Source organism: Hordeum vulgare, chromosome 2H, assembly GCF_904849725.1.
Source record: "Hordeum vulgare subsp. vulgare chromosome 2H, MorexV3_pseudomolecules_assembly, whole genome shotgun sequence".
Taxonomy (NCBI): Eukaryota; Viridiplantae; Streptophyta; class Magnoliopsida; order Poales; family Poaceae; genus Hordeum; species Hordeum vulgare.
In genome coordinates, this window is record NC_058519.1 from 213,912,068 (window position 1) to 213,919,725 (window position 7,658).

Sequence of the window (7,658 nt, forward strand, 5' to 3'; positions counted from 1 at the left end):
CTCCAATAAATTCCACTTGAAGTCAATATCTCTCTTCATAAAAGAACTGGTACAAGAAGTGTCAAGCATGGTGCGATCATCATGAGAAAGCCGAGCATAGAAGTTCTGAATGATAATTTCTATCGAGAGCTCATGATTGGGGCATGAATATAGCATTGATTTAAGCCTCCCCCAAGATTGAGCGATGCTTTCTTTGTCACGAGGCCAAAAATTATAAATATAATTCGGATCATGATGTACTAAATGCATAGGATAAAACTTTTGATGAAATTCCAATTTCAATCGATTGTAGTCCCATGATCCAGTATCATCACATAACCTATACCATGTCAACGCCTTATCCTTAAAAGATAAAGGAAATACCTTCTTCTTGACCTCATCCTCGGGCAAACCTGCAAGCTTAAATAAACCACAAACTTCATCTACATAGATTACATGCAAGTCTCGATGTGATGTTCCATCTCCTATAAAAGGATTAACCAGCAGTTTCTCAAGCATACCCGAAGGAAATTCAAAGAAAATATTTTCAGTAGGTGCAGTAGATTGAGGAGCAACTCTTTGTGCTCCGTTCGAGGTGAAGATACCCCGAACGAGCCCCTCAAAGGATTAGTATCCATAGTGACAAGTGACAATAAATTTCAGCACACTATATGAATGTTTCCTTACCAATTTCCACTTACCAAAGGCGCTTCACTTCTCGGCAACAGTGCCAGAAAAGAGTCTTGATGACCCACAAGTATAGGGGATCAATCGTAGTCCTTTCTATAAGTAAGAGTGTCGAACCCAACGAGGAGCAGAAGGATCTGACAAGTGTATTCCAGCAAGGTAAAATCTGCAGGCACTGAAATTGTCGGTAACAAATGATTGTGTGGTGAGATGATTCGTAGCAAGCAACAAGTAAAAAAAGTAGCAATGGTGCAGCAAAGTGGCCCTATCCCTTTTGTAGCAAGGGACAAGCCTGGACAAAGTCTTATAGGAGGAAAAACGCTCCCGAGGACACACGAGAATTTCTGTCATGCTAGTTTTCATCATGTTCATATGATTCGCGTTCGTTACTTTTATAGTTTGGTATGTGGGTGGACCGTTGCTTGGGTACTGCCCTTAATTGGACAAGCATACCAGTTATGATTAACCCCTCTCGCCAGATCCGCAACAACGAAAGAAGAATTAAGACAAAGTCTAACCATAGCATTAAACTAGTGGATCCAAATCAACCCCTTACGAAGTAACGCATAAACTAGGGTTTAAGCTTCTATCACTCTAGCAACCCATCATCTACTTACTACTCCCAATGCCTTCCTCTAGGCCCAAATAATGGTGAAGTGTTATGTAGTCGACGTTCACGTAACAACACTAGAGGAAAAATAACATACAACATATCAAATTACCGAACGAATACCAAATTGACATGACTACTATTAGCATGACTTATCCCATGTCCTCAGGAAGAAAAGTAACTACTCAGAAAGCATAATCATATTCATGACCGGAGAGGTAACGAGTAGCATCAAGGATCTGAACATAAACTCTTCCACCAAGTAATTCAACTAGCATCAACTACAAAGAGTAATCAACACTACTAGCAACCTTACAAGTACCAATCGGAGTCGCGAGACAGAGATTGGTTACAAGTGATGAACTAGGGTTTGGAGATGAGATGGTGCTGGTGAAGATGTTGATGGTGACGAGTCCCCTCCAATGAGAGGAGTGTTGGTGATGACGATGGTGACGATTTCCCCCTCCGGGAGGGAAGTTTCCTTGGCAGGATCGTCCTGCCGGAGCTCTAGATTGGTTCTGCTCAAGTTCTGCCTCGTGGCGGCGGCGAATCCTTGAAAAAGCTCCTCCTTGATTTTTTCCTGGACGAAACCCTTCATATAGCAGAAGAGGGGGGACAGTGGGCCAGCAGGCTGCCCACAAGCCCTCATGGCGCGGCCTGGGGGTGGCCGCGCCGTGTAGGCTTGTGGCCACCTGCTGGTGCCCCTCTGGCCCATCTTCGGCCCAGTATTGTTTATAAATCCAGAAAAAAATCCTCGTTGATTTTTACAGTGTTTGGAGTTGCGTAGAATAGGTATCTCAACTTTGCTCCACTTTCAGGCCAGAATTCCAGCTGACGGCATTCTCCCTCTTCATGTAAACCTTGCAAAATAAGAGAGAAAAGGCATAAGAATTGTACCGTGAAGTGAAATAACAGCCCAAGAAGCGATAAATAACAACATGAAAACATGATGCAAAATGGACGTATCAGCCGATAAAAACCATATTGTAGTACCACAAGGGCACGACCTAGAGGGGGGCGTCGTGATGGCTTGTGCCTCCCTCGTGGCCCTCCCGACTCTATTCTTGGGCTTATAAATTCTCATCTATCCTAAACCACGAGAAGGAGTCCCGAAACACTTTTTACGCCGTCGTAACTCTCTGTTATGATGTGAGGCCTTCTGGAGCTCCGTTTTGGCACCCTGCCGGAGGGGGGCGATCATGGAGGGCCTCTTCATCAACCTTAGTGACTGTAGTACCTTATGCCTAGTTCTATTTCTAGTGTGGTGCCCTTCGTATGAATCAGAATGACACTTCCCTAGGATTTGTTCCTGTTCATGCTCAGGTACACAATGTCTAGTAGCACCATTTACTCCTTCTTTATATAGATGTAGGTCATCCCAAAAGTAATGTCTTAAATAAAAGAAGAACTTGTCTTTTACTGGTATGTGAAACTAGGTGGTATATATTTAGCAACAATGTAATTAGCATAATTTGCATACCAAGGAGTATTACGGTAAGCATTTATAAAATCTAATTGCTCATCAGGAAAACTACCATCAATAGGTAGTGGGTCATCAAGAACATTTTCCATCCTAAACCAAAATATTTACTACATGATTCTCGGCTCCCTTTATATCAATAATAAACAAATTAAATTCTTGGAGTAAAAGAACCCACCTAATTAAACAAGGTTTAACGTCTTTCTTTCCATAAGGCATTTAATAACAGCATGATTGGTGTAAATAGTAACTTTAGAACCAACAAGATAAGGTCTAAACTTATCACATGGAAACACAACTGCTAAAAATTCTTTCTCAATAGAGTCTTACTAGCATAATGAATAAACTTCAATTTCTTGTATACTCTTTGCCCTAGAACAATACCAATAGCATAATCACTAGCATCACGCATAATTTCAAATGGTAAGTTCCAATAATGTGGTTGAACAATAGGTTCAGAAATTAAGGCCTCCTTACATATTTGAAAGGCTTCTAAACAATCATCACCAAAAACAAATGGAACCTCTTTTCGAAGAAGATAAGCTAGTGGCCTAGGTATCTTTGAGAAATCTTTAATTAAACATTTATACTAACTAACATGACCAAGAAAACTTCTTATACCTTTCACATCCTTAGGACATAGCATTTTCTCAATTGCATCAAGCATGGCTTTATCTACCTCAATTTCTCGTTCAGAAATTTTATGCCAAAGTAATATACCTTCATTCACCATAAAGTGGCACTTCTCCCAATTCAAGACAAGATTAGTTTCTTCGCATCTCTATAAAATTCGATCAAAGTTCCTTAAGTGATCATCAAAAGAAGTCTCTTAAATGCAAAAATCATCCATGAATACCTCAACAATCTTTTCACAAAAATTAGAGAATATAGGAGATATATCTTTGAAAGGTAGCAGGTGCATTACATAGACCAAAAGGTATACATCTATAAGCATAAGTTTCTAACATTTCATCAATAAAAGGCAAGGGATAATGACCTTTTCTAGTAGATTTGTTTAAATTCCTGAAAGCAATTACCATCCTATAACCGGTTACCATTCTTTGTGAGATAAGTTCATTTTTATCATTAGGAACAAGAATTATACCTCCTTTTTAGGAACATAATGAACAAGACTTACGCATCTACTATGAGCAATAGGATATATTATACCTAGCTCGAGAAGCTCTATTTTAGTCCTTACAACTTCTTTCATTTTAGGATCCATTCGGTGTTGATTATGAATGAAGGTTTTAGCATCTGATTCCATATTAATATTGTGCTGAAATAGAGTGGGACGAATACCCTTAAGATCATCACGAGTATATCCAATAGCATCTCGATGCTTCCTCACAATTTTGAGTAATCTCTTTTCTTTATGCTCTGAAAGGTTAGCACTAATAATAACACGATATATTTTCTTTTCATCAAGATAAGTATATTTTAATGTATTAGGTAGTTTCTTTAATTCAAACACGGGATCTCCCTTAGGTGGGAGAGGATCTCCGACAATATCAATAGGCAAATTGTGTTTAAGGATAGGTGCTTGCTTAAAGAATATCTCATCTATCTCATACCTCCCATTCATATGCATACCATTTTCATGGTCTAGAAAATATTGTTCTAAAGGATCTATAGGAGGCACGACAATAAAATCAAGACCAATAATTTCATCTGTACTAGATAATTCTTTCTCATGTGGTTGTCTACCAAGCTTAGAGAAATTTTACTCATGAGACACATCACCAAATCTCACGTTAACCGTTTCTTTAATGCAATCAATTTCAGCATTAACGGTATTCCAGAAAGGTCTAACAAATATAACGAAACCAAAATTATCTTGTAGTGAACCGAGTACTAAGAAATTAGTAGGTTATTTGATTTTTTCACACAAGACTTCGACATCTCGAACAATCCCCAGCGGTAAAATAGTATGTCTATTTACAAGTTTAATAGTGACATCAACGTCCTCAATCTGAGAGGGTGCTATATCATTCATAATTTCTTGATATAAAGTAAAAGTAATAGCACTCACACTAGCACCCATATGCCACAAACCATAATAGCAATGATCTCCAATTTTTAACATAAGCAACATGCATGTCAATTTTAATCATAGCAATATTACATCTACATTTATTTTCTTAGGGAGTTTAGGTGCTCTAATATTAATTTTATTAACCACAGTTGTAGCTTTAGCATGTTCCTTAATCCTAAGAGCAAAAGGTGGTTTCTCAATGTAAGCAGTAGACACAACTGGATCAACAATAATAAATAATTGCTTCATCTTTAACTTTAATAGGTTCCTCGGACAATTCTTGAATAGGTGGATGAAATTTAAACCACTTATCCTTAGGGATATCAACATGAGTAGAAAATGATCCACAAAAGGAATCTACTATCTCAGATTCAAGTCCATATTGAGTACTAAAATTATGAAAACCATGAGTTTCCATAAAATATTTAACACAAGCAAACTCAAGCATTACACCTCACTCTTTACCTTTGTCGAATTCCCAATCTTCAGAGTTGCGTTAAATTCTTTCCAGAAGATCCCACTTGAATTCAATAGTTTGCTACATAAGGGATAGAGTAGAAGAAGAATCAAGCATCGATAGATACTCATAAGAAAGACGAGCATAAAAGTTTTGTATAATTCTTTTTCTTGAGTGATCATGATTGAGGCATGTGTGCATCACACACTTAACCCTCCCCCAAGCTTGAGCATTACTTTATCCTTCATAAGGAGAAAAATTATATATATAATTCTAATCACGATGAACGAGATGCGTATGATAGAGTTTCTAGTGAAATTCTAGCTTCAATCGATTCCAGTCCCATGTTCCAGCATCATTCAATATCCTGTATCAAATCAATGCATTTACTTCCAAAGATAATGGGAATACCTTATTCTTAAATCCATCTTTGGATAAACCTGTAATCTTAAATGATCCACAAATTCCATCTATATATCAAGTGCAAATCAGGATGAGTTGTTCCATCTCCTGCATAAGGATTAGCTAGCAGTTTCTCTAATATTACCGAAGGAATTTCATAGAAAATAAGTTCACTAGTTTTAGTAGCTTGGGAATAGGCTCTTGTCACTTCTAGTCAAGATGAAGATACCCGAACAAACCTCTCAAAGGATTAACATCCATAGTAGAAAGCAATAGTAAATTTCAACATGTACCGAAAATGTTTCATTACCAAATTTCACTTACAAAAGGTGATTCACACCGTAGAAACAACGACACAAAAGAGTCTTGATGACCCACATGTTTAGGAGATCAATCGTAGTCCTTTCAATAAGTACGAGTGTCGAACCCAACAAGGAGCGGAAGGAAATGACAAGCGGTTTTCAGCAAGGTATTCTGTGCAATTGTTATAAGTACCATTGATAAATAGCTTTGTTGCAAGATAATTTGTATCAAGTAACAAGTAATAATAGTAGCAAAAGTGCAGCAAGGTGGCCCAATCCCTTTTATAGCAAAGGGCATGCCTGAAACTTCTCTTATACAAAGCAAAGTGCTCTTGAGGACACATGGGAATTGTCATCTAGTCACGTTCATCGTGTTGAGTTGATTCACGTCCATTACTATGATAATTTGATATGTGGGTGGACTGATGCTTGGGTGCTATTCTTACTTGATCAAGCAACCCACTTATGATTACCCCCTCTCACAAGCATTCGTAACTACGAAAGAGGAATTAAGATAAATCTAACCATAGCATTAAAGATGTGGATCCAAATCAACCCCTTATGGAATAACGCATAAACTAGGGTTTAATCTTCTGTCACTCTAGCAACTCACGATCTACATATTACTCCACAATGCCTTCCCTTAGGCCCAAATATGGTGAAGTATCATGTAGTCGGTTTTCACATGAGACCACTAAATAAATCAACAACATACATATCATCAAAATACCAACTTCACATGATTACTTAGAGCTAGGCTTCTCCCATTTCCTCAATGAAAGGATCGATATGGTTGACTAGAGGGGGCGTGAATAGGCCACTACCAATTTTTAGCTAATCTTAACAAATTAGGGTCAGCAATAAAAGGTTCTCTAGATGAACAACTAGGTGAGCAACCTATATGATGCTAACAACAACAACAACAAGTGCAAGCAAGGAATACAACACAACAATAAGAAGGACAAAGTAAATGTAAGAGATAACCACAAGCGGAACCGATGGAGACGAGGATGTGTTACCGAAGTTCCTTCCCTTTGAAAGGAAGTACTTCTCCGTTGGAGTGGTCTGGAGGCACAATGCTCCCCAAGAAGCCACAAAGGCCACTGTATTCTCCTCACGCCCTCACACAATGCGAGATGTCGTGATTCCACTAGTGGTGCCCTTGAAGGCAGCGACCGAACCTTTACACACAAGGTTGGGCTATCTCCACACAAAGCTTGGAGGCTCCCAACAAGACCACGGAGCTTCACCACAATGGAATGTGGCTCTGAGGTGACCTCAACCGTCTAGGGTGCTCAAACACCCAAGAGTAACAAGATCGCAAGGGATTAGTGGGGGGAATCAAATATCTCTTGGTGGAAGTGTAGATCAGGGAGTTTGATTGTCTAGGGAGAGATATCGTGCGTAAATGAGCTTTGGAGCAAAAATGGAGCTTAGGGAGGTGAGAGGTAGTCTTCTTGGAGAAGAAGACCCCTTTATATTGTGGGGGAAAGAATCCAACCGTTACCCCCATTCTCAGCCCGAGCAAAGCGGTACTACCGCACGGTAGATCCACCAACCACAGAAGTAATAAAATTACTTTTGTGCCTACCACCGCTGAGGCTGCGGTTGTGCAAAAGTCCGACCCAGTAGTACCGGATGGTACTCCGCCAGAGAGCGGTAGTAGAAAACTACTACCGCTCCTAGAGTGGTACTACTGCTGGCAC